The sequence below is a fragment of the Ostrea edulis genome, chromosome 6, assembly GCF_947568905.1.
Source record: "Ostrea edulis chromosome 6, xbOstEdul1.1, whole genome shotgun sequence".
NCBI lineage: Eukaryota > Metazoa > Mollusca > Bivalvia > Ostreida > Ostreidae > Ostrea > Ostrea edulis.
In genome coordinates this window covers 53,317,356-53,345,090 of record NC_079169.1, presented here as the reverse complement: position 1 = coordinate 53,345,090, position 27,735 = coordinate 53,317,356, and the positions used below count along the sequence as shown (strand labels likewise).

Below are 27,735 nucleotides of genomic sequence, written 5' to 3'. Positions count from 1 at the left end.
AATATCTCAATCCTTGCTCATTTCATTTATCTCATCCCCAATATCTCAATCCTTGCTCATTTCATTTATCTCATCCCCAATATCTCAATCCTTGCTCATTTCATTTATATCATCCTCAATGTCTCAATCCTTGCTCATTTCATTTATCTCATCCTCAATATCTCAATCCTTGCTCATTTCATTTATATCATCCTCAATATCTCAATCCTTGCTCATTTCATTTATCTCATCCCCAATATCTTAATCCTTGCTCATTTCAGTTATCCCTGATCAATTTATTTTTAACTTGTATCAGATCTTGTTCAGTACACTTAATGCCTAATATCTCAATGTTCGATAAATGAAATTCACTTATCCCTTATGTTTTAATATGTGCTCATTTCGTTACTGGGCCATTGTGCACCATTAACAATTGGAGGATTATATATCAGACTATTGACCACGTGTGTTCTAATGATCAAGAGTAGCATTATATTCCCTTAACCTCGATCGGTTGGGCTTTTTCGTGGGTATTTCCGGTTTTTATAATAATTTCATTGCTAGGTGTATAACCCTGTGACTCCTACCAGAGGTAACAGGATTTATCCGTCCCCCTGCCTTGATGCTTTGACCAAGCTGGCGGGTTCCGTCTACCCGGAATTAGAGGTTGTCTTCTGTTGGACGGTAAACCTATCGCCTCGATTCTAATTGTATTTTTATTTCAATAGATAAGGTTAACTTCGATTCCAGTAATTTCTTATTCAATTACAAATGGGCGATCTCCTCCACTCGATGTACATAAGTGCAATGAATTCACAAAATTTGATAAGAGTTGTCGTCCTTTATACTCTTAATTTAGTAATCCTTTGTAATTAACTTGTAACTTTTGGTCATTTAGATACCCATAATGATGCAATTGATTATTCGATTCTTTAATAAATAATTAATTATACATATAGATCGATAGATTTAGTATATGTCAAATATACAATTTTCAAGCACTTACAGCATAAAACTAATTTCATCATAAATGCAATCCATGATGTTGAGTAGAATATGGCATGTCAAACGTTGCAATATTTGATCTTTTCCATTTGCATTGTATAATTATCCATTTGTATTCTATATTTTCCATTTGCATTGTATAATTTTTCATTTGCATTGTATAATTTCCATTTGTATTGTATGTTTTTCCATTTGTATTGTATAATTTTCCATTTGTATTCTATATTTTCCATTTGTATTATATAACTTTTTCGTTTGCATTGTATAATTTCCATTTGTATTGTATGTTTTTCCATTTGTATTGTATAATTTTCCATTTGTATTCTATATTTTCCATTTGTATTATATAACTTTTTCGTTTGCATTGTATAATTTCCATTTGCATTGCAAAATCTTTCATTTGTATTGCATCCGAGGGATTGTTTATTTTGATTTGTTACGAAGGATTTCATTAGTTTAGGTCCCACTTATGTTTAGCTGTCACCAGCTGCAGGTGACGTACCACAAATAGACTGTACGGGCACAGTGGCGTAGCAGTGGGGATTCTTTAAACAAATATATTATCTATTTGCCAAATACTCAGTACATGAATGGAATTAGGTAGCAGAAACAGCCTATTTTAGTTTTCTCCCAGGGTTTTAAGGTCACATTATCCGAAAGATCCGTGATTCTCACTTTTAGATAGCAATGCGTATGGGAAAGTATTAACTAATTTACGTCTAAAGTTTGACACGAGTAGAATTCGAACATGCGACTTCACGGTTACGAACCAAAGGGTATATCACTGAACTACCGCGATCGGTTCCATATTTAAGGACTAGTTGAACATACATGTTGCTAGCAATGAGGAATCTTGCGCCTGGAGACCCCCTCCCTCCCTTCACAAATATGATATTTTGTATATAGATGTCGAAAAAAGCATGCATGTACGTTTTATTTTGTCAGAACGCACTTGTTCCAGGGGCGGATCCAAGAATTGCGGTTATGGGGGCGCCACTTTATGAAGCAGGGGGGCTGGGGGCCGCCTTGAGGCGACCCCTAGTGGGTCCAGGGCCAAGCCCTGGTAGGGGTCCAAGGGGCGAAGCCCCCGGAAGCTCCCAGATTTTACAGGGCTTGAAATGTGTCATTTTTAATATTTAATGAAATTAGTAAAATGACGCAAATTTTAAGGGTTTCTGGGAAAATTAAGTTCTCTCAATAAAGTAATTCAAAAAATCAAAAGATTTTGTCATTTATTTCTCCGGGAATGGAAGAAATTATTGCTTCTTTTATCGTTTAATACATTTTTCACTAAACAAGATAACAAGAGTTACCTTAAATTTAAAAATTTTAAGGGGGGGGGCGGCTGCGCCCCCCTTAAATCCGCCACTGACTTCGCCCTCCCCTGCAAACCCCCCCCCCCCCCTCCTCCACCAAGGATTTGCACTGGACTCACTAGGGATCTTAAGACAGTCCCCAGACATCCAGCAGTTTACTGCATCCTTTCGTTCAGAATTATCTAGATCAGCCAGTGGTTAAAGAGGAGACTAGTTTGAATATGCTGATCACATTAGACGCATAAAAGCGATCAATTAATTGGGGGAGGGGGGTACGCCATTACACTTAGCAAATACGGTACATTCTTGGGAAACGTGGCTCCTGAACTTTACCTCTTCAACATCTCGCGCATTACCAAATTCGATAAACGATAACTTAAGATTAATCCATTGAATAGTTGTAACAAACCAAACTCGATGTTAACAATTGGTGGGGACCCAAGAGCCGAATTAAGTCCCCCGAATCTACTGAATTTTAACTAAATAAAAATGTGCATGCTTTTCTGGACAGTTCTATTTTTAAAAAAATGATCAGGGTGGGGGGGTGGGGGGGATTCACCATTACTAGAGCTAACTACGTATTTTTAAAAATAACTAGTCCTGCATGCATGACCTGGTCGCGGTAGCTCAGTATATCGCTTGGTTTGTGGGTGAGAGGTCGTGAGTTCGAGAACCGTTACTGTCATTGAGGCATCAAACCTTTGACATAAACAAAGACAGTGATTGCTCCTTTGCCAAACACTCGGCATTTAGAAGTGAGAATCACGGGTCTTTCCGTAATGACCTTAAAAACAGATATTCCGTATCGCTGCACAGGCGTTGGCACGATAAAGAACCGCCATTGCTACGGCCCTGTGTGCTAAGGACGTCAACATTTGTGGTACATCAGTGACGTTAACTAATGAAATCCTTCGTAACAAATCAAAATAAACATTCCCTGGATACAATACAAATGAAAAATTATACAATGCAAATGGAAAATATAGAATACAAATGGAAAATTATACAATACAAATGGAAAATATAGAATACAAATGGAAAATTATACAATACAAATGGAATTTATACAATGCAAATGAAAAATTATACAATGCAAATGGAAAATATAGAATACAAATGGAAAATTATACAATACAAATGGAAAAGATCAAATATTGCAACGTTTGACATGCCATAGTAGAAGGAACATTCAATATCATTGGGTAACTTATATTATTGAGTACATTACTAACTACCTGTATGGCATTGGTATACCAGCATAGACCACGAAAGTCTTAAGGCTTATTGTCAGTGGCGTCCCTCTGATATAAATTCATATGCATGTATATACAGCGTGGCGAGAATTACATCGTCATCGAAAGCAAGTTTTTGACTTGCCTAGATGGTCGAGCGGTCTAGCGCACTGGTTACATGCTGCTAGCAGATTTGGTTCCGCAGATCGTGAGTTCAACCCTGGGTAGGGGCGGAAGTGGGTGTCCAAATAAAGTGAAATTTTCGGTGCTTTATATAAAAATATATATATATTATATACACATGTATATATATATTTGTTTTCATATAAATGTAAAACGTCTGAAGATTTTTTTTAAAAATGAAAGCACTTACGTTTTACAACGTGTGGTCATAATTTATTTAATTTTTTACCTATTGATTACCGGACACTGATTCGAGGAATGATTAATGTAGTTAATTAACATGTGAGTAAATAGTGTTCTGCTTTATCTCCGAGCATCATTATAAAGCGAACTTTTAACACCATGTAGTGCAGGAAAGCTCACGCAGATCAGAGAACACGCACATTGTTCCAGAAGTTTAAAAGACAAACGAGGAAACTCTACGTCATTACAGAGCACCAGACACTCGCAGGAAATATCCCAAAGCACCAGCAATCGTCCAGACAGGCAGAAAACAGAGGTGTGTGGTGCATCTTATAAGGGTGTGGAAACAGAAAATAGGTGTCGTGCATCTTATAGGGGTGTGGAAACAGAAAACAGAGGTGTGTGGTGCATCTTATAGGGGTGTGGAAACAGACAATAGAGCTGTGTGGTGCATCTTATAGGGGTGTGGAAACCGAAAACAGAGGTGTGTGGTGCATCTTATAGGGGTGTGGAAACAGAAATAAATCAGAGGTGTGTGGTGCATCTTATAGGGGTGTGGAAACAGAAAACAGATGCGTATACCGTGAGACAGGTGCACTTTTACCCGGTCTGACATGCAGAAGATCCCAGGTAAGGTTAGCAAGTCCCGGGAAAAGCCTTCCTACAGAGGGTGCATACGAAATAAAACAATCTATTAAGCCAGCATGATGAAATTGTTCTTGGCTGGATTATCAATCACAATTTGAAGCCTATACACTAATCAATGACTAGATTTATGGGACCAAATGTTTTTACTTGGCAGTTTCCTAAGAGGAATTCGAAGCGCACAAGGGGGTTCTTGGTAATATGCCAAAAGATGCAATTCCAGACTTCAAAATAAAGTGTTCAAGATTTGGAAGAACAATTTGCCCCACCCAGCCAAACAGCTTTACAGGATGCAACAACGTTCAGAGTTGTGACAAACCACTCGAAGACGATATTATGACCTATCTGACTTCCACCGCGGATATAAGAGAACCATTCTGTTGATGCACTAGTACAGTCCGACATTTAGTTATAAGCCACTACCCCCATGGGATAGGTTGGAATCATAATATGGGGTTACAGATGTTTGAGAAACTGTCTATGTAAACATGTTTTACATCGCCCGTATTCAAAATTAGGATAATTACATGTATCGTCCTTTGAATATCTAACTTCTGTAATAAAAATAAAAACCTGCTGTTCTGACAATTTTTAGCTTTTGAAAAACAAGACAAATAAATTCGACTTTTTAAAAAAAAAAAAAAAATAACCCAGTCATATATAATGAATCTAGAAGTTGTCTCGGTTTTGAGACGCTCGTAATCTGCGGAAAGCTGAACATGATCTGAGGAGACACAATGATCGCAGGCTCTCGTCTAATTCGGATACGCGCTGCTGTAGCGATTGTAGAGTTACTCGAATCTCAATTAATTCAATTTTAGAATTATCATTGACTGTAGATGATGCTTTGCTTTTGTCGAAAATTTCGTTCAATCCGGATGTCTCCCCTTGTGTACAAACATGTACAAAGTATGACAATCTTTTGCATATTTTTCAGTACTTGAATTACTTTTGGTAGTTTTTCTGTTTATAAGCCTACCAGATGGGCAGTCTGGTAGAATTTTTGCTCGTGAGTATAGAACGCTCCAGTACCATAAGACTCTGCTCTCATTGTCAGAAGTTCAAGTAATTTACTAATGTAAAAATCTATGGCAAGCCCTTTTACTGTTTATTCGAAAAATAAGATATCTCTTTAAATTAAAGAGATATCTCTTATTTTAAAGAGATATCTCTTTAAAATGAGAGATATTTTTTTAAGATTAAGAGATATCTCTCTAAATAAGAGATATCTCTTTCACTTAGAGATATATCTCTTTTACTTTTAGAGATATCTCTTACACTTAAAGAGATATCTCTTTTACTTTAAGAGATATCTCTTACACTTAAAGAGATATCTCTTTTACTTTAAGAGATATCTCTTTCATTTAGAGATATATCTCTTATACTTTAAGAGATATCTCTTTCACTTAAAGAGATATCTCTTTCAAATAAAGAGATATCTCTTTTACTCTGAGAGATATCTCTTTTACTTTGAGAGATATCTCCTTCACATAAAGAGATATCTCTCTAAGAATTCCTAGACAGATATCTCTCAAAGTATAAGAGATATCTCTTTAATCATTGAAAAAGAGATATCTCTCAAAGAGAAAGAGATATCTCTTTCCAATATTTTTATTAGTTTGAATACTTAAGGAATTCTCCCTAAAACGGAAGGCCGCCAAAGCAAAGCTGAGGTGTTGCTAAAACGCGGAACGGAAAATGGAACGGAAGACGGAACGGCACGGAAAACGGAAAATATATTATGCAATAATGTTATGAGGAGGTCAACATTTTGCAAAATCAAAAGTCTTATTTAGAACAAGGGATGCAGAAATTACAGAGAGAACAGGAAGTCACCCTCAGAATCCACCATTTCATATTGATACCTCATACTAATGCATTATTATGTATTTTTACACGGTGTAATTTGTGGATGAATGTACAAACAGGCGCTTGCTTAATAATTTGCATAGTAAGTTTTAATAAGAATATCAAGCAAGGGCCTGTTGGCACCATCTTTTTTCTCGGTTTTGTAATCCCCCCCCCCCCCCCCCAGATTTTGGCAGTATGTTGTTTCACAAATGAATAAAAAATAGATAAGATAACATTCTGAAAAAGACTTAAATTAAGATTGAACCCAAACATAGCATTTTTAAATCGAATGTGCTTTTAATCGAATTACATATGTTTAAGATAACTGAATTTGAATTTGAATTTAGTTCTACACCTGGTACAATATACATTTATGTATCACATCAAATTTTAAAGCGAATGAGTCCGGTGAAGAAAAAAGTTTTGCCTCATTTGGGATGAATCTATGTGAAAGTTCGTACATTTACCGATATCCTGCGGATTAGTGTTGAAACTGAAGAGATACAGCGGGAAAGAAAGATTGAAACAAAACCAATGTTAACTTGGGTGAAGTTTACGACCAATAGTAAGAGGAATTAACAGATTTATTTCATAATATATGAAATAGCTAAAAAGTTAACACAGAATTTATGCTTGAATTGAATCTTATTATTAATCCAAATGTTAAGCTATACAAGTATTTAGTTTAAAAATTAACTGCCAGAAGTTAGCTATTTAGGATTGGAGTGCTGCGGTTACTAAGTCTCCTGTTAATTAAAAAATAATATATCAAACACAAGATGTTTAACTTGTTGACTAAATAAGATCATGAATTATTATTTATTGTTTTATACATATCACACTCCCTGTTGCAAGTACACACATACACGGTATTATGTGTAAATACATGTACATGTGCGTTAATGACGTTTTGCCACGGGGAGGGGGGGGGGGGGTTATAAACCATGTGTTATCTTCATTCTCCACCCATAGATGTCACTGCTCGTTAACACCTCTGTCAATGCCGAAATTTCAAAATTCTTGTAAAATGCCTTGTAAATTCTTATATTAACGTTTTTAACTAAATTCGCTTACTCAATTTATGATGCAAAAAGTTTAAGATAAAAGTTGTTTTATCGCTTGTAAACAATTCCCAAATTGTTGATTTTAATGAAAATGAATCCCCCCCCCCCCCCCCGATTTTTATCGTTATCTTATCTACATTGATCATTTTAATTCTTAAATTCCGTTCCGTTTTCCGTTCCGCGGTTTAGCAACACCTTGATGGCTGAAATCCCGTGGGAAGATTTTGCCTTTACCGCATGTGAAATGTATACAGGTAACAAAAAACAGAGACAATAAATTGGTGAAATATGCAAGCTAGACTAGATTTCGCCTCTCGGCAACTTGACAATGTTACCCCAACCACCTCTTCAACCTTTCCCGCCATTTGTACACTAGAAGTATTTTGCTTGGTTAAAAAATAGGGTTACATCATTTCAATGACAATGTAACAGGAGAAGTCATTATGATCACCGTGGGAAAAACCTAGAGATATTTCTTTAGGTTAAAGAGATATCTCTTTTTGAAAATTTAAAGAGATATCTCTAACTTAAAGAGATATCTCTTTTTACATCGATAGAGAGATATCTCTTTACGCTAGAGAGATATCTTTTTCTTTCTGAGAGATATCTCTCTAGCTTTGAGAGATATCTCTCAAAGAGAAAGAGATATCTCCCAAGCGTAAAGAGATATCTCATTTGTTTAAAAAGATATCTCCCTAGCGTAAAAAGATATTTCTCTAACTTACAGAGATATCTCTTTCACCAATAGAGATATCTCTCTTATCTAAAGAGATATCTTATTTTACGAATAAATAGTAAAAGGGCTTGCCATAAATATCTCTTGGTAAATTCTGTAGTTTAGAATCTATATAATCGATTTATTCAGTGAGAACTCTGTGAAACAACGGGCAAGGCAAAGTCTTGGTTGTCATAAGAAGTACTCACGCCTTGGGATGTAAACAATTGCACAAATTCACAATTTTGCACCGAATCATCCAAGCTGAGCACGTCAGTTTGAAGATCGCTTCTATTTCCAACAATGAGTTTACTTGATAGCGTGTTACTATGGTGTCCGGATAGGGTCATTTGTAAAAGCGTGACTGCGTCGTCACGCCAACAAGCAACGCGCCTTCGCGCTCTCACGACAACAAGCAACGCGCAGACAAGCAACGCGCCTTCGCACTCTCACGACAACAAGCAACGCTGCGCGAAGGTGTAATGCTTGTTGGCGTGAGAGCGCGAAGGCGCGTTGATTGTTGTCGTGAGAGCGCGAAGGCGTGTTGCTTGTCTGCGCGAAGGCGCGTTGCTTGTTGGCTTGAGAGCGCGATGGCGTGTTGCTTGTCTGCGCGAAGGCGCGTTGCTTGTTGGCGTGAGAGCGCGAAGGCGCGTTGCTTGTTGGCGTGACGGCGTGTTGTGACTAACGCGCAGTCACGCTTTTGCAAATGGCCCTATCCGGACACCATATGTTACCGCTCTCCGTTGGTACATGGTCCGTAGCTATGCTCTCGTCCCCTTTAGAGACTGCCACCGGATGTCGCCATTGGGGGGGGGGGGGGGGGGGGGGGGGCATTGTTGGTAAATGAATAATCATTGGGCCATTGTTGGTAAGTAAATAATTACGTCTGGCCAACATTTCACCAACTAAATGATCCATTGTTTGTTAGTCTTCAAACCATGTATTGTATTGTTTATTGCTTTTAAGCCTTAAGGCTCATCAGCATAATACATATTCAATTACATAATTATAACATCCTGTAGTCTGCCTTTCCAATGATCGATAGCAACAAATTTTCCTGAAGAAAAAAGAATGCAAATTACTTTCTATGATTTTTAATTTCTTTATCAATTAAATAAATTTGACAATATTTCAGCTTCAAAATATTTTTTACATTACAACAAAGTTTTAATGATTGTTTTATTGCTGATGATAGAAATGTTCAAATTTGTTTCCTTGTTCAATCTGTTTCTTCAGTTTCTATCGCCGGAGTACAAATGTACCTAAATCGCTTCAATCTCCGCATCTGTCGCGTTGCAACAGTGTATTGAAAACCTGAAATACAAAATGCATGTATATTACATGTATATATGATCTTTCATTATCAGACCGAGTATGCACTTGAATTGATATTATATACAACTATCATGTAGGCACGTACTATTGGAGGGAAGAGGGTACACCCTCCACCCAGATAGAGATGATTTATTGCCATCAAGGACCCCGAGATTGATTGATTGAATATTGTTTAACGTCCCTCTCGAGAATATTTTACTCATATGGAAACGTCACCACTGCCGGTGAAGGGCTGCAAAATTTAGGCCCTATGCTCGGCACTTATGGCCTTTGAGCAGGGAGGGATCTTTATCGTGCCACATCTGCTGTGACACGGGGACGTCAGTTTTTGCGGTCTCATCCGCCCCATTTGGTCGAGCAAGGGGGGTACTGAGGACCTACTCTAACCTGGATCCCCTCGGGACAAGGACCCCGAGAGGCATATAGTACAAATAGTAAAACATGTCAAATGATGCATAATAAAGAGATGTGTATATAAATCATAGAAACATGAATTGAATACAAATTTGTTTTGAAACAGTTTTAAATCTTGAAATTTATGCAAATTTTATATCTCCGTATAAGTCTTATTCCTAAAGTTATAATGATATAATAATATACACATGTACATTCCTAATGGATATGAAATATTTGTAGCGTTGACCTTTAGCTACAACTTATCCTTGCATTTTATTTGGACCTTAAAGTCACAAGCACTTGTTTCTGTAAATAACTTATGACCTCTGTATACTAATAATAACATGCTTAAAGTTTAAATTCCACAGAGCCGAATACGGATATATGAATCTGGCAAGAAAATACCTTAATCCAATGACAGTGGCGGATCTACAAGGGGTTACATCTCCCTCCTATTTGGTTGAATATCATTTTAAAACAGAAGCTTATTTCTGCCATTTTGTGGTGTTAAACATCCCCCCGCCTTTCATGAGTTCAAAATGTACAAACTTGGGTCGCTATACCCCCCTTTTTTATACCGTGAAGATATTCTGGATCCACCACTGAATGATATAAATCTGGAAATAAAATATTGATGCTCACAGCTTGAATGTAGTTTTTCATTTCAAAACTCAGTGCAACCTTATCATCTGTACATGTTTAAGCCAGTAAGGCCTTGTAAATGTGTGGCGTTCAGGGGGGGGGGGGGGGGGGGGGGGTACTGAGATGAAAATGTCATGTAAAGTTCTATGTACAATTAAACACCAGAAAATAATTTTTTTAACGAAAACTAAAATCCGATTTTCACAAACCATACAAACTTTTTGTTTTAATTCTCTTGTTTATGAAACATTGATGATCCCGACAAACAAGCAAGTTAACATTTCTAATTGCTAATTGTCATGGACTGTAGCTCTCACAGATACTCTGTCCAAATACTTTCTCAGAGTGCTACAGTTCTGCAACTAGGGGTAATGGGGGGGGGGGGGGGGGGGGGGGGGAGGGGGGGGTCACTAGATTTTATATGTGCTATCCAAACTGATCTTAAACGGTAATTCTCCTCTCATTAGGTCTTTCCACCTTTCTGTGGAAAGACCTTTTGATATTGTTCTGTTTTTTATTATTATTATTTGTCTTCTTTTCTTTCCGCCGCGAGAAGCTCTTGACGTCTTAAGACTTATCGAAAATCAATGTAGACCATCCTTTTCGACATCTCGAAACATGCTCAGATTTGACCCTGCGTAACTGAACTTTGACCTTTAACGAACTTGGAGGACTTTACGTGAAAAACCCTTGTTATCGGTTCTTCTCGAAAACCGTGAATGATAGGAGCATCCGACCTTTTCAGAACATAGAGGCGACTTGGTCCAATTGACATGGGAATTCAACCAAAGGATTCGAGGACCCTTTCAGGAAGTTAGTACCCCTCGTGTTTTACGGTTTCTGCGTAAGAAATTGTCGACTCCTAAAGCATTCGTCGTAGAGACACCGAACCCACTGGAACGGGTCGGGTGACCTTGACCTTGAAAATAGGTCAAGGTCAAAGTCATCCAGAAAGGCCAGAAAATGGCACTTTTTATACGCTCTTTCACGCTTCAGATAGCATCGAAATATCACATGGGTCAGCATGGAATTCTAGACCGGTCTCGGTATCACGAATGTCAACTCTGAACTTTGACCACTCTGCGAATGTCGGCGACTTAACGTCAAAAACCCCGTTATCGCTACTCCTGCTAAACCGCAAGTCGTGGAGACCCGAGACCTTGACCGACGAATTCAAGATAAAACACTCTCGCACAGAGAAGTCGACCGAGGGAAACCGAGAACCCCGAAGCACGGTTCTCGCCCCCGAAAGTCTCCGAAGTCGTCGTTCGTCGAGCCCACAACTTCTTCACGGATGTAGATAGAGACGCGGGACCACTTAAACGAAGCCCCGTGACCTCTCTGACCTTCAAAATGGGGTCAAGGTCAAAGTCACACTTTCTCTCCCATGGGTTTTTAAGGTTTGACCTTGAAAGTGGGTCAAGGTCAAAGGTCAAGGTCAAGCATCCAGGGGTCAGTCTCCACGAGTAAGGCCAACCCACCCATCACGCCTGTCGTCCCCAAGGAAGAAATCCCCCACCCTTCAAGTGATCTGTCTGTAATCAGCTGTTTCAATACACTATTTTGACCGGTCTCATGCCATGCAACAATTACAGGATTCTAGCTAATCTGACCTACACCTACACATCTGACCTACACCCATTCCTTCCATTTCTTGACTGTCTTGTCAATCAAACATTAATTGCATTTGCATTCAAGAAAAGAAGATATCAATGTCTGCCAGTGCATCAAAATAAAGACTAAGAATCAGTTGTTGTTGTTGTTGTTTTATGATAATGATGATGCAACTTTACTCGACAGTTGAACTCATTGACATTCCATCCCGACTGTCATCGTAAACAAATAAACACTTACCTGCAGGGTCAGATGGGATGCAGTATTCCTATTCTCCGTTCAGATCCTACACTCAGAAACTTTTCCTTGAAATCCCGGCCGCCATTTTGTTTGGGGTAATTTGTCACTCAGCCTAAATCCGTATGCATGCCTCCTTGGGTGAAATGACTGAAAGACATTGTCTCCGTGAATTAGAACACATAGGATGAGCAATTACAAACTGTATATTCAATTCCACAATCCACAACACACACGGTAAAATCCAGTGCATCTTCACAACATCAACATGAGGCTTGTAGACTCCCAGCATGCACGAGCAGCTACAATCTCTGAAAATATCACATCCGGTTTCTTTGCACCTCCAAATATCCTATCTAACAGGTCCAAAGTCACCCCAAACACCTGCACAAGTCCTATTACACTTTTACCTGATATGTGCCGGCTATGCAACACTCGCACCCTTTTTTTCCAAATATTTGACCGGTACTATCGTGCGAAACCAAGGCCTTAATCTCCAACACTACAACACTCAAGGCGGCCAATTTGAATTTCTTTTCAAGCCAAATCAATTTTTTTTCTTTTTTGGCCTCATTTGACCTACTGAAGAATGGATCAAGATCAAAGGTCAAGAAACAAATCCAGAAAAGGTGGAAAGACCTCTAATTGTTCGCGAACAATTAGGATTACTAGTTATAATTCATATTTACATGTATTATTGATATTTGCATCATATCATTTAAATTTTTGTCATCTTTTTGACTGAAAACCTACATTTTAATTAACGCTGGATATATAGTGTATGATATATCTCCGGTCTTATTGGCACTGCCAGTTTGGAGTCCCTATCCCGATTCATACTCCATAAACATAATATGTTCATTCACAGGGGCTAAGCCCATTTTGGGCCCGAACTATGTGATACCATAGATATATTTATGGTATCACAGAATTCGGACCCAAATCGGGCTTGATGCCATGAATATATTTATGGTATCACAGAGTTCGGGCCCAAAACGGGCTTAGACCTTGTGTGTTCATTATATGCCTTTAATTTTCCATAATTTGAACTTATATGCATGAATTCGACACATCTGCTTCACTTAATACTCTATTTTGACATTTCACTGACTATCTTTCTCAATATATTATACAGCTGTATATATCGAAATATTTCTACAAAGTGTTTAGAGTTGTATATATATATACATACATACATTATATATATATATATATATATATATATATATATATATATATATATATATATATATATATATACACGTATGTATATACAACTCTAAACACTTTGTAGAAATATTTCGATACCGGTCTTCTTTAATCGTGTTTATCTCTGATGAATAGCAACGTAACGCAAATATATATATATATATATGTGTGTGTGTGTGTGTGTGTGTGTGTGTGTGTGTGTGTGTGTGTGTGTGTACAACTCTAAACACTTTGTTGAAATATTTCGATACTGGTCTTCTTTAATCGTGTTTATCTCTCATAGCAACGTAACGCAAGACTACACGAAAGTACTATGACGTCATAGTAAGTATTATAAAATTGAAAAGCAACGTCAAAGTTGATATTGCGCGAAAAACATTTGAGAAAGGTAAGAGTCTAATAATAAAATAAACAATACTCACCCGACCTCGTGGACACATCCTAAAATATGACTATGCGTACAATTAAATATTTGATAAGTAATGTAAAAGAATTTTAGAAATGTTTGTTCACAAAGCAGTCAACTTCTGGCCTAAGTGAATACAAACAAGAAATATTACAGTAAGTAGTTAATCCTAAATACATCAATATTATTATAATCAGTTATTATAACACGTTCTAAATCTAAATCATACAAGACATTAATTACTAAAGACAAAAATGTCCCCCTTTGTTTATTTCGTGTGGTACATAAGTACTCAATTTTTTCTTCCATATATTTTCTCTAAAGCGACGATAAATGTCATCTTTGTAAAGTTTTTCAATTCCTATTATAGAATAATCGTCAATACTATGAGAATCCGTATAGAAATGAATAGCAACAGGGTCATCAGTTTCTCGTCTAATAAATGACAAATTCAAAACATGCCTTTGGTATAAAGTTACCCTACTAAGTTTCTCCCACATATACAAATTGTTGCATTTTTTGCAAAACACTCCATAAACTACATTGCTGGATTTACAATTGATATATTTTTTTATATGATATTTGTTACCATTGCAGTCCTCAAATTGATGGGCTTTAATGACATATTGACATAAAATACACTTTTTAGCACCACACGGCTCGCATAAATTTTATTTTCTAAAAAATAGATTATTGTGTTTCTTATGTACCAGAATGTCTTTTAAATATTTGTCTCTTTTCAATATATATACATTTCCAATGTTTTCGCCTTCAATAAGTTTGCCTTCTGCCATTTCATTGTAAATGTAGATGTTCATATACATGCAATCTTTTATGAATATAGTACGTGTGTTTTAACGGCTAGCAATCCCCAAAAGAAAAGAAAGTAGAATACATGAGGGTATTTATGAACTTAGCTGCAATAATGTAGCCCTCTCTGATTTTTTTTTTTTTTTTTTTTTTTTTTTTTTTTTTATAGGAGAGGGCTACAACTCCTTAGGATCTCCGTAATGGTGCAAGTGTGGGAGTGATTCACTCCCGCAACATTTGCGCTCATTCTAAACATTTCCTGACTTTCTTTACGTAAATAAAATGATATTCTATGTTTCTTAGTCAATATATAAATTTACAACCTGCAACTTAAGATTTGTGAGGCTCTATTCTACCGTTTTCAACAATTTCGATAAATTCCAATTTCTCGATTCATATTTGTGCGCCATGTTTGATGTATTGAAGTATAAACTTCCGATTGTCAAGTTATTTGCATATGCCATATAAGGTAGTATTTACATCAATGGAAAAGTATGGAGGCGAAAGCTATTTCGTCGGTATTGAAAAGGTTTGAATTTAATATCAAGTTAAAAACCGAACAGCAGAGTGTAAATTCTTTCTGCAACAATATGATTTTCCTTTCTTTGTCGAAGTGGCTCGAGTAACTACATTTTCGCGCTGATTGTCAATGTTTAGGTTTTTCATTAGATCCACCTACGAGATCTCGCGATAACAAGCATGGCGGAGCAGACGAAGAATTTTGCATGCTGTACATTGTATTTAATGAAAAACACCTTTATTAGACATGCCCGAGCACAAAGTTGGTACTCCTTTTGGTGTAAACAACATTTGGGACTAATACACAGAGTTTATTATCGGTTATTCATAAAATTATTTTGCACCATTACGGAGATCCTATGGAATTGTAGCCCTATCCCGAAAACGTCAGAATTAAAAAAAAAATTGGATAGGGCTACATTATTGCAGCTATTATGAACTGAGAGGATACACGCACTTGGCGAAGTATTTAGGCGTAAAAAATCGCAGTTCTTACCCTCATATGTTTTAAATAAATCTGTAGTTGAAGATTATAATACCTTAAGTCCTTATATCCTCCCAGGAATAGAATGACTGCCCTCCAGGGACACGGTGGAAGAAGAACTAGCAGACATGGCATCGTCCTTTTCAACAATGAATGTAGAATTGTTGTCGGTTCTTCTAGCTCTACTCTGTTCAAACAAATCAATCATTTCTGAGATTGATAAAGTTGAATATGCCGTGGATGGCACGGGGGAGTCTTGGCTTCCTATGGAACAGCTGTCTTCTTGTTCTATCGGAGCGGAGTCCTCTCTATAGGAGCCGATACTCAAAGAGAAGTCGTCGAACTCCCAGATTGTTTGCACACCGATTTCACTTGTCGTTGGTTTCTTCTTCCTCGTAAAGAAATTGGATATTCTCTCTGTAATGGACTTCTTTTTCTTTTTAATTTCTACTGTCGGAGTCCCCACAGTAGAGTGGATGCAGCCCATTTTTGATTACTTGTATTTCGTACCGATTTATTACCGTTCCTTATCTACAGTGACGATTGTAGTCAGTGATGTGACGTCACAATGCAATGAATCCGCCTCACTCGGATGACCTCGGCCGATTCCATCTTAAGGTTGCTTGAATCTGCCGAAGTTTGCCGAATGGAAAGCGTCTCTGTTGGATTAATTATGACGTCATAATTAGTCCAATATATTTCCCGTGCTTTCAATCAACAAAGCGGACATGTGGTTTGTGATTATGTACATCCACTATGTGTCATTGTTCACACGCATTTATCATTGACGACAATAAGATACGAGATTTTCTTTTAAAAGAAATGTGCTTGATGAATGCTTTACTGTAAACAAACGATATCACGCCACCATCTTACTTTTTACCAGCTGCTTTTTGCAATTTTCGGTTCGATTTAATGTAATAATTAGACCCCTACCATCGAACAACAACTCGTTATGGTGAACTGAAATCAAATATTTAGTTCATTATTATTAATATATATGTCACTATGTCAACTCATGAGGTCAGTATGTGACCACTCGATCATTTTGAATATATTCTAGACATGATAATGATATTAACAAACTTTTATGGACTGTGAATGACATTCATGGAGTCAGTATTCGGATGTGCATTGTGCTGTAATTTAGTTATGATTTGGTAAAATACGGAAACCGATATAGGTGTCAGGTTATAGAATGGATATTCATTTAACTGGTGGTCGCTACTTAATTTATATGGCTGCCAATTTCAAAGATATTTACTTCACACTGCTAAGTAATTGTTTTTGAACGATTTAGAGTGAATAGTGCGCAGACACGTAGCATCCTTTTTCAAACTGTAGGGACAATCGGAGGAGAAATTGTCTTCTAAAATTGTTGACGAGAAGAAAGATACTATAATTTCTCTTTTGCCCAAACTTCAGACTCCTGAATGGGAGAGAGGGGCTCAATTCGTCCTTCAATACAACAGTTCATTCATTTTTACTGTTCATTACTACCACCAAAAGAGTAGGGTGGGGGCTAATCCGCCGATATATCTTATTTTGCATGTGAAGATAACTTAATTTGGATGTTAAAATAACGGAAAATGAACGTTTAAAAAAAAACTGGAGAGACAGCCTCCTGGTTCTCCTTGCCTTATACGTTGGTATATTACATGAAAGTACACATTAAGATTTTCTGCGCAAATCTGTCGACATTTGATATCATGAATATTTATATACATGTAACTGTGTAAATATCAACAGAACAATCGACAAACAATAATGCTCTTAACTGTACAATACATGTATATTGACACATCTATATTGATAATTATTGGAGAGGGTACTGACTAAAACCCGGTCTCGGTCCCGGTCTTCGGTCTCGGTCCCGTGACTAAAACCCGGTCTTCGGTCCCGGTCCCAGTTTTTATCGAATAAAAAAATCTGGGACCGGGACCGAAGACCGGGTTTTAGTCATGAGACCGAAGACCGGGACCGAGACCGGGTTTTAGTCAGTACCATTGGAGAGGGAGATTACCATTCTCTAACCAGAGTTCCGTGCGTTCCTTGTATGTGAAGCTTGCGTAAAGCGCCCTCTGGTGAGAGAATGGGAGATTACAGGGGTTGTCCCTCTTTAAGTTTGGGAGAGAGAGAGAACCGGAGGCCACCATAAACAATTAAGTGGCAACCGACAGATGAATTAAATGGCAGCCGCCAGTTAAATAAATATTGGTTCTATACCTGGCACCTATCGGCTTACGTAGTAAAATATATTAGTGACTGATTTCGCGTCGCCATGTATTTCGCTAATTGCTTACTTTCTAAATTCAGCTAATCGCGATCGACGTCACTTGATCATGAATATTTCGAAATGGGGCGTTCATTATCTGACTTATTCCGATTTTATAAATGGTACGACAATCGTTTTTAATATAGAGATTTTCAGTTATCGTTCTTGGAATCGCTAGGTGTCATGCCGTAACTAAGAACGCTGGAGCATGACAAATGGCGGCGATTCGAATGTAATTTCTCCAGTGCAGTGGGAGAATGTAGTGTTGGGCAATATATTGGCAGTTCATGTGCACCACATGATGCATATCCGAAACACAGGCAAAGATATCGCTCGGCTTCGAATTTACTTTTAAAGAGTATGGCAATTACATCGCTTGGGTTCGAAATGACTATTAAAGAGTACTCATTCATAGTAAATTCGAACTCAAGCGATACAATCGCCTGTGATCTGAAAGAAAACGGCTGGCTTTACTTAGAGAGTGTACCAGATATCAATCACCCTCTGAAGTCTATGAAATTAAGCACCGGGCACCAGACAAATGCCAACGTAGCAGCCAACACAGAGGGACGTCACATCGCAAATTGGGTTGGGTGATTTCGGTAAATTCATCACAAAATTACATTAGAATGGAAGTCAAGTCATTGCTTTTTTAGTGAAAGATACAAATTTAAAAAGTAATCCTGGTACTTATTCCTCCTAGGCACCTGATTCCATCTCTGGTATATCCAGGGATCTCTATTTTGTGTTGCTTATGGGAGTTATGAAATTGATCATTGTTCGTTATCTTCGCCTTTTATTATCAACATTGGTACACCATGCATATTCGAACTTATGCAGCAGCCCAAGAAATATAAATATATGGGTACATGTGCAGTACATTAGCAGATCTAAATATGATGAGATATGGAGGGTGCATATAAATTTCAATTTAGTAGATTTGAGATCGAGAGGGGGTGTTACATGAAATAGTATGGATTGATTGATTGTATATTGTTTAACGTCCCTCTCGAGAATATGTCACTCATATGGAGACGTCACCAATGCCGATGAAGGGCTGCAAAATTTAGGCCTACCCTCGGCGCTTATGGCCATTGAGCAGGGAGGGATCTTTATCGTGTCATACCTGCTGTGACACGGGACCTTGATTTATGCGGACTCATCCGAAGGACCGCCCCATCTAGTCGCCTCTTACGACAAGCAAGGGGTACTAAGGACCTATTCTAACCCGGATCCCCACAGTAAACAAAAAGAGTATGGAAACAATTATGACTAATAATCGATTTACCACATATCTCCCTTAGATAGTCGTAAATAGAAAAAGTCATAATAACAGAGATGGCGATATAACGCATAAATCTATAGGTGTCTTAATTCCTCTTATTGTAAATTATTTCTGTACAAAATTTGAAAACTACAATCAAAACTGTTTGAATTATCGTGTCACAAAGTGTTGACAGACGGACGGACAATGTGATTACTATAGGGGTCCTGCAGTTCACGCGCGGCCCTAATAACCAAGTAAAAACCCATTACTGGGCAATTAAATGGGGCAAGTTCATATTCTCTCATACTGCTTTACAGTACACGAGGTTCTACATGTATAAACGACTCACGGATATTACTTCGTCATTTCTGTGTATACTGATCTCATCGGTAATTTTGACCAGTTGATATTGATGAAGACTTGTTCATTCCATACGTTGGTGTACCCACAAAGGTTAAAAATATTTTTGATACACGAGCCAAGAGTTCATATAACTTTTACAAAATTTATATAAATACTTGTATAAAGCACAAATAATCTTGCTCTCTGGATTAAGTAGTAGTTTGCCCCGTGAAATATCATTCGCATATATAACGGTTACATTTAAACGGAAACAACCTGCTTCTCCATAGACCATATAATTTGGGGTACTACGTACTTTTAAAATCAAAAATGTATTTTAACAAGAGGCCCACAGGCCTTATCGGTCACCTGACTACTAGTGAAAAAGTATCACTACTTCCATGGACTATGAAATCTAGAAAAAAAATTCCTGTTCTGAATATCTAAGTTAAATTCTAATGTTCAGCAACAGTATAAAACAAGATGTGTTCTTAAAACTTCACTGCCTTCAAAAGTGCATACACTGATGAAAGGCTTTAAATAATAGGTGTATTAACGTTAAAACATCACAAGATATGACTAATTTGGACTCATCCTACAGTCATAATCCTGGGTTTTGATTGAAATTCACCATTTTTTGTACATACTCTTCTACTATTTCTAAGTATGCATTTAGATTTTATACAGTATCAGCAAACTTACACAAAAATACTATATACTAAGTTTGGCCCTACCCTGGGGTCAGAACCCTTACTCTGGGGATCATCAAATTTACAATTTTGGTAAAAGACTACCTGCTCTATCCATTTAAGTGTTTTACATTTAAACACTATATAACAAGTTTGGCCCCACCCTGGGGTCAGACCCCCTACCCCAGGGATCATAAAATTTACAATTTTGGTAGAGGCTTTCCTGCTCTACATCACATGCATTTAGTTTTTCTAATGTGTGCGGTTCTTGAGAAGATTTTGAAAATTAGTCAATTTTGGGCAGTTTTTGCCCCGACCCTAAGGCCCCAGGGGTGAAGGAATCCTGAAATTTACAATTTATGTTCCCCTTGTTGTTCCAAATATGGTTCATTCTAAATTTGAAAAGAATTGGAATGATAATTATCAAGAAGTTAAAAATGTTTATTGTTCACACATTTATTAACTAACCATTTTGGTCTCACCCCGATACCAAAACCCCTACCTCTGGGATCATCAAATTTAAAATTTTGGTAAAGGACTATCTGTTCTTTCTAAATATCCATTTAGTTTCAATCTAGTATCAATAGCACTAAAGAAGATGGTATTTAAGTGTTTTACAAATAAACACTATATACCAAGTTTGGCCCCGCCCTGGGGTTGAACCCCTACCCCGGAGATCATGAAATTTACAGTTTTGGTAGAGGCCTTCCTGCTCTCCATCACCATGCATTTAGTTTTTCTTACACATGTGCGATTCTTAAGAAGATTTTTGAAAATTGGTCAATTTTGCCCCACCATTATGGCCCCTGGGGTGAAGGAATCCTGAAATTTACAATGTATGTCCCCCTTGTTCCAAAGATGCTTCATACCAAATATGAAAAGAATTGGAATGATAGTTATCAAGAAGTTAAAAATGTCTATTTTTCACTTTAATAACTGACCATTTTGGCCCCACCCCGATACCAATAACCCCTACCCCTGAGATCACAGAATACTATTTTTGTAAAAGACTACCTGCTCTTTCTAAATATCTATTTAGTTTCAATATATACTACTCAAAATTTGATAAGGATCACTAGGTTATATGTGTGTAATTTACCACTAACATAACAAAAGACATAAATTTGACTCAGAAACGTGTTTACTCAGGTTATGAATGAAAATTCATGAACGGCATGAACTTTTATCAAAACGGAATGCTTGAAATCTGATATAAACACCAAAAGGCATTTCATTACAAAAAGTTAACAGCAAACCAGAGAAAGAATTACAGTTTTTGGGGATATTCCATCATTACACTTAGTCGATGAAGTGTCAATATCGGGTATGGCCTCCCCTTGCATCAATGACGGCTTGACAACGTCGAGCCATGCTGTCAATAAGCACCCGGATGTTTCCAATGGGAAGGTTGTTCCACTCTTCCACGAGGGCGTTTCCGAGCTCTGCCAAAGTCGTGGGTTGTGCTCTACGGCGTGAAAGGGCAACCTGCAGCATATTCCACACATGCTCAATCGAGTTCAAGTCCGGCGAGCGCGCTGGCCAGTCCATACGGACAATTTGTCTACTGCTGAAGGTACTCCTCCACCACCCTGGCGCGATGAGGACGGGCGTTATCATCCATCAGGATGAACTCTGGGCCAACAGCACCAGCGTAGGGTCTGACGTAAACATCGAGGATCTCATCCCGGTACCGCACCCCCGTCATTGTTCCTCTCTCCAGGACATGAAGATCTGTTCTTCCATCCCTGCTGATTCCACCCCAGACCATGATGGAACCACCACCATAACGGTCATGTTCACTAATGTTGGCATCATGGAAACGTTCACGTTGTCGTCGCCACACTCGGTGCCTCCTGTCTGTAAAGTCCAAACAATACCTGGACTCATCGGTGAACAGAACTTGAACCCAATCGTTCTGTGTCCAAGTGACATGATCTTCAGCCCAGTCCAATCGCTCCCGCCGGTGTCGAACAGTCAGAGGGACTCGAACACATGCCATTCTCGAGTTGAGACCTGCATTGTGAAACCGATTCCGTATCGTCTGAGTGGACATACTAACCCCCGAGGCGTTCAGGAGGTCGTTACGTAGGCTGGTTGCTGTCCAGAAGGGATGGCGTCGTGCCTGAAGAGCCATAAAATGGTCTTGGCGTTGGGTTGTCGACCTCTGACGACCACCCCCATGTCGGTGTGCTGCTGTACCAAAAGTTTGCTGTCGGTTCCAGGCCCCGTTTACAACGCTCTGGCTGACGTTTAGTGCATTTGCAACGTCACGTTGTGAATAGCCAGCGTCAAGCATTCCAATACATCTGCCCAGTTGTTCTGTCGTCAGGCGACGCCTTACACGTTGAGGGGGCATTGTGTTAATAAACGTAGTGTACACACTCAAGTGAGTTTGAAATTTTAGAAAGAATCAGACACCGATGCCTGAGTGAAAATCGTGCAGTGGTAGCAAAAGCATAAACTGTGATGAGAAACGCATTTCCCATGGCATGAAATGCACGTGCAAGTTTGTTGAAGACGTTTTTGATTTCACTTGGACACAATATTGCCAGTTATGCAGTTACTAAATTTTTAAACAGAAAAATATCTATGATCCTTATCAAATTTTGAGTAGTATAGTATCACCAGCACTAAAGATGTTATTTAAGTATTTTACACACAAACACTATATACCAAGTTTGGCCCCGCCCTGGGGTCAGAACCCCTACCCCGGGGATCCTGAAAATTACAATTTTGGTAGAGACCATCCTGCTCTTCACCACCATGCATTTAGCTTTTCTTACACATGTGCGGTTCTTCAGAAGATTTTTGAAAATTGGTCAATATTGGGCAGTTTTTGCCCTGCCCCAAGGGTGCTGGAGACCTGAAATTTACAATTTATGGCCCTCTTGTCCCAAAGATGCTTCATACCAAATTTGAAAAAAATCGGACTGGTAGTTATGAAGAAGTTAAAAATGTTCAATTGTTAACGCACGACAACCGATTGCAATAGGTCACCCGAGTTTACTCAGGTGACCTAAAAATTCAAAGTGGTATCCACTTTGAATTTTTTCAACAATGTCGAGACTTTTACAGCCCCAAATATCACAACCGTACAAAAGTACTGGTGCAAAAACCTTCTCGAACAAATCAAGCCGACATTATACTGGTGAATTAAATTGTCTAATTTACATTCTGCCTTCACCGGATTTGATCACTCAGTATAAATTCTGTTTGGTAAATACACCAGGGTATGAACTGCGACGCTATACGCCAGCATAATTCAGGAAGCACTTTAGTGTTTTCATAAAAAGTGTGCCAGTTTGATGCGTTGCAGCTCATACCCTCATGTATTTTTAAAACTGGAATTTATTTCATATCTACATGCTGCGTTCATTTCTGTCGGAATTCTCAGTTGTTAAAAGATATCGAAGGCAAAAACACTGTAAATGTAAATATATCCCAGTGAAGTTTTTTTTTTTTTCCAATCCCGTTTATTTCTTTAGAAAAGAACAATTTACTAGTGCCGCAACTGGAAAAAATAACTATCAAAGTATTTTCTGCTCGCAGAATTAAAAACAATCACAAGAAACCACAGCTAAAATAAATTTTAATCAAATACCATATATTTTCAATAACAATCCCATCACTGAATTATGTTCAAAATTCCACAAGTTCTCTTGTGGAATAAAATATACTAGCTGGCAAACAGTTGTTACTTGCCAATGTTAGTGTGCCAGTTCACACACAGTGATGGTTCACACATTTTAACAGAACTGTTATAATTATCAAATTCTATTCCACATTTGATAATTATCATAATTAGCCACTAACATTGGATCGCCTTTTATATAATTACTATAAACATATATTATGTATAGTAGATACAATCGAAATTCAAGAAATGTTGTCCTAATACTTCCTACACATCAGTAATTCACGACTCTACATGTATTTTAAATGTACATGCACTTTCAACTTCTTTTGAAAACATGCTAATTTTGGACACATTTACTAAATTTTGATTGTATCAATAGAACTTTACCGAGTATGGTGATACATTACATAAATTCAGCACAATGCTCTAAATTAGTTTACACTACATCAACATTTAAAATAGTTCATAACATTTTCTTTTTCAACATTGCAAAACATAATCAGAAAAACCCCTCACAAAATCAATCATTACAAAAAGCGAAAACAATCACTAAATAAAGCGAAAACAATCATTACATAACTAACATATATAGTACTTGTAATACATCATTTTCAACCAGTGTGTGTTATACAGAATACAACCCACTTTTTCACTGAATTTTATTTTCGTTATTTTTACTGTAGGTAAAAATGTGAAATATAAATTGCAGCGAATATAATCTAGTTCATTCATAACTTTTCGAATTACATGTACATTTTCAATATCATAAAATGAAAGCATAATAAAACATATGTATACAATCTATAGACTCTTAAGTTGTTTATATATAGTAAAATTTGTGATCTCCTTAGCAAACATGGAATTGTAATTTTTTTAAAAAACCCCAAAAACTCCGATGAGCAAGTTTTTCACTGTACACATGCTCATTAACAATGTATCAATATAAAGCAACTAAACTCTCTCTCTCTCTCTCTGTGTGTGCGTGTGACATTGCTCATTTTCAACAGTGCTACAAATGCGATACAATAATAATTCCCCTAAAGTTAAGAGCAAAAATGAAGAATTCAGTTTCTACATTTTAAAAAAAAACAGATCTATGAAAAATTAGGGTAAAAAAAGTTATTTACACATAATTAAAAAAAAAAGAAGCATGTACAAGAGCAAAAATATTCCTCAGAATGCAATGGTTACATTAAAGCAATACAATTCAATGCTTGGAATGTTTTTCTAGAAAATAGTCTATATATACAGTCATCGGAATTCCCTCATATCCTCGATGTCTTCCATCCTATTATCTGCAAGTAGAAAAAAGCCTGAATTCTGAGTATAAATTCCGAGTATAACTTCTGTTTTGATATTCGAATTTAATGAAAATACACCAAAACATAATGCTCATATCACCAGAAAATAGAGTATCTAAAAGAAATTTGCCATTTAAAGACACAATTCCTGCTTAATGATCTACTTTCTTTCAACATCAATGAAGGACACACCAGAGGGGTGTTGCTAAAACATGGAACGGAAAATATTGTCTGTAATGCTGCTTGTCTGTAATACTGCTAAGAAGTCAACATTTTATAAAATCAAAATTATTATTATGAAATTAAAGAGTGAACAGGAAGCCATCCACAGAATCCACCGTTTCATATACTTCATACTAATAAAACACGGAACGGAAAATATTGTCTGTAATACTGCTGTGAAGTCAACATTTTATAAAAACAAAATGATTATTATGAAATTAAAGAGTGAACAGGAAGTCATCCACAGTTTCATATACTTCATACTAATGCATTAGTTGCAATAATGTAGCCCTCTCCAAATTGCGGGGGGGGGGGGGGGGGGGGGGGGCTACAACTCCTTAGGATCTCTGTAATGGTGCAAATACGGGAGTGATAGTGATTCACTCCCGTTACATTTTCGATCAGCCTAAACATTTGTTGACTTTCTTCATGAAAGTTTCTTAGTCAATACATGTATATAAATTTTCAACCTACAACTTCCGATTTGCGAGGCTCTATTCTACCGTTTTCATTAATTTCGACAAATTCCAATTTCTCAATTCATATTTGTGCATCATGTTTGATAATGTACTGCAGTTTCAACTTCTGACTGTCAAGTTATTTGCATATGCCATCTAAGGTGGTATTTACATCAAAGGACGATTATGGAGGAGAAATTAGCTATTTCGTTGGTATTGAAAGGGTTTGAATTTAACATCAAGTAAAAAACCGAACAGCAGAGTGTAAATTCTTTCTGCAACCATATGATTTTCATTTCTTTGTCGAAATGGCTGGAGTAACTACATTCTCCCGCTGATTGTCACTGTTTAGGTTTTTTCAGTAGATCAACCTACGAGATCTCGTGATAACAAGCATGGCGGAACAAACAAAGAATTTTGCATGTTATACATATTTAATGAAAAACACCTTTATTAGACATGCCAGAGCACAAAGTCGATACTCCATTTGGTGTAAACAACATTTGGGACCAATACATGGGACTTATCATCGGTTATTCATAAAATTATTTTGCAAAATTACGGAGATCCTATGGAATTCTAGCTCTATCCCGAAAACGTCAGAATAAAAACAAGATGTGTTTGTGAAACACAAATGCCCCCGATAATGGTCAATTCCAATGCTGGCCAAGGTCACAAGGACAAATATCATGGTACCAGTAGAAAGATATTGTCACAAGAAATGCTCATGTACAATATGAAAGCTCTAATATTTACCATTTAGAAGTTATGACCAATGTCAAGTTTTTAAAAGTAGGTCAAATGTCAAGGTCAAAAGGTTCAATACCAACGGAAAAGTTTTGTCACAAGGAATACTCATATGAAATATCAAAGTTCTATCACTTACTGTTCAAAAGTTATAAGGAAGGTTAAAGTTTTCAAAAAGAAGGTCAAACCCCAAGGTCAAGGTCACAAATGTTGGTGCCCACAGAAATGTCTTGTCACAAGGAATACTCATGTGAAATATCAAAGCTCTAGCACTTATTCTTCAAAAGTTATTAGCAAGGTTAAAGTTTCAGATAGAATGAAAGACAGGACAAAAACAATATGCCCCCTCCAGGGTTTCGTGTTTGCCCAACTATTATGTATTGCTTATGGGATTTATGAGATTGATCACTGTTTGTTATCTTCACCTTTCATATATCAGAGGTAGGATCAGGTGCCTAGGAGGAGTAAGCATCCCCTGTCAACCGGTCACACCCACCGTGACCCCCAATATCTTGGTTAGGTAAACAGTCATCCAAAGTCAAAATCAGTGTGGCAAGAACGGCCTAACAATTGGTATGAAACAAGTCAGACAGCATTTGACCAAATGATAGGTTTACGACGACCATAGAATTTGCGAAATGCTGACTGTTGAAATTCCTGCATCATCAACTTGATTGTAAGTAGCCTGCTTGGATTTAAAAACTGATAATTTGCAGAACAAGCCCTTGCGTATCGAATCAGTTGAGAGATGTAAACACCATATGCAGGTAATAACGGAATATTGCTACATAAATATGAAGTAGTTGAAATCATCCCGTTTGTCATAAAGTTGAGTTGTTAGTTTGTCGTTAATATCTACTTTCAATAAAATATCTAAGTATGAAGCAGAAGTGGACGACAGTGGTGTCCACATGGATATATCGAATTGACATATGAATGAGAATTATTATTGTTAATACATAAAACGTCTTT

At 37.4% G+C, this 27,735-nt stretch overlaps 1 protein-coding gene and 1 long non-coding RNA gene across 4 annotated transcripts in view; both read right to left on the bottom strand.

Annotated features, from left to right (window-relative positions):
• Positions 1–9,251: 9,251 nt before the first annotated feature.
• LOC130046848 (uncharacterized) lies at positions 9,252–10,640 on the bottom strand. Its single transcript, XR_008795882.1, has 2 exons — positions 9,594–10,640; positions 9,252–9,487 (listed from the first exon to the last, which is right to left on the bottom strand). It is a non-coding gene; the product is annotated as an uncharacterized LOC130046848 (long non-coding RNA).
• Positions 10,641–23,970: 13,330 nt separating this feature from the next.
• The window catches only part of LOC125646740 (uncharacterized), a 149,239-nt gene continuing 145,474 nt past the window's right edge, over positions 23,971–27,735 (bottom strand). For 2 of the 3 annotated variants that reach the window (XM_056139986.1, XM_056139988.1), the window contains one exon: positions 23,971–25,330. The gene's annotated coding sequence lies outside the window, so the exon portion shown is untranslated. Of the gene's footprint in view, positions 25,349–27,735 lie in introns of all 3 variants that reach the window. The other variant, XM_056139987.1, reaches the window with a different exon arrangement.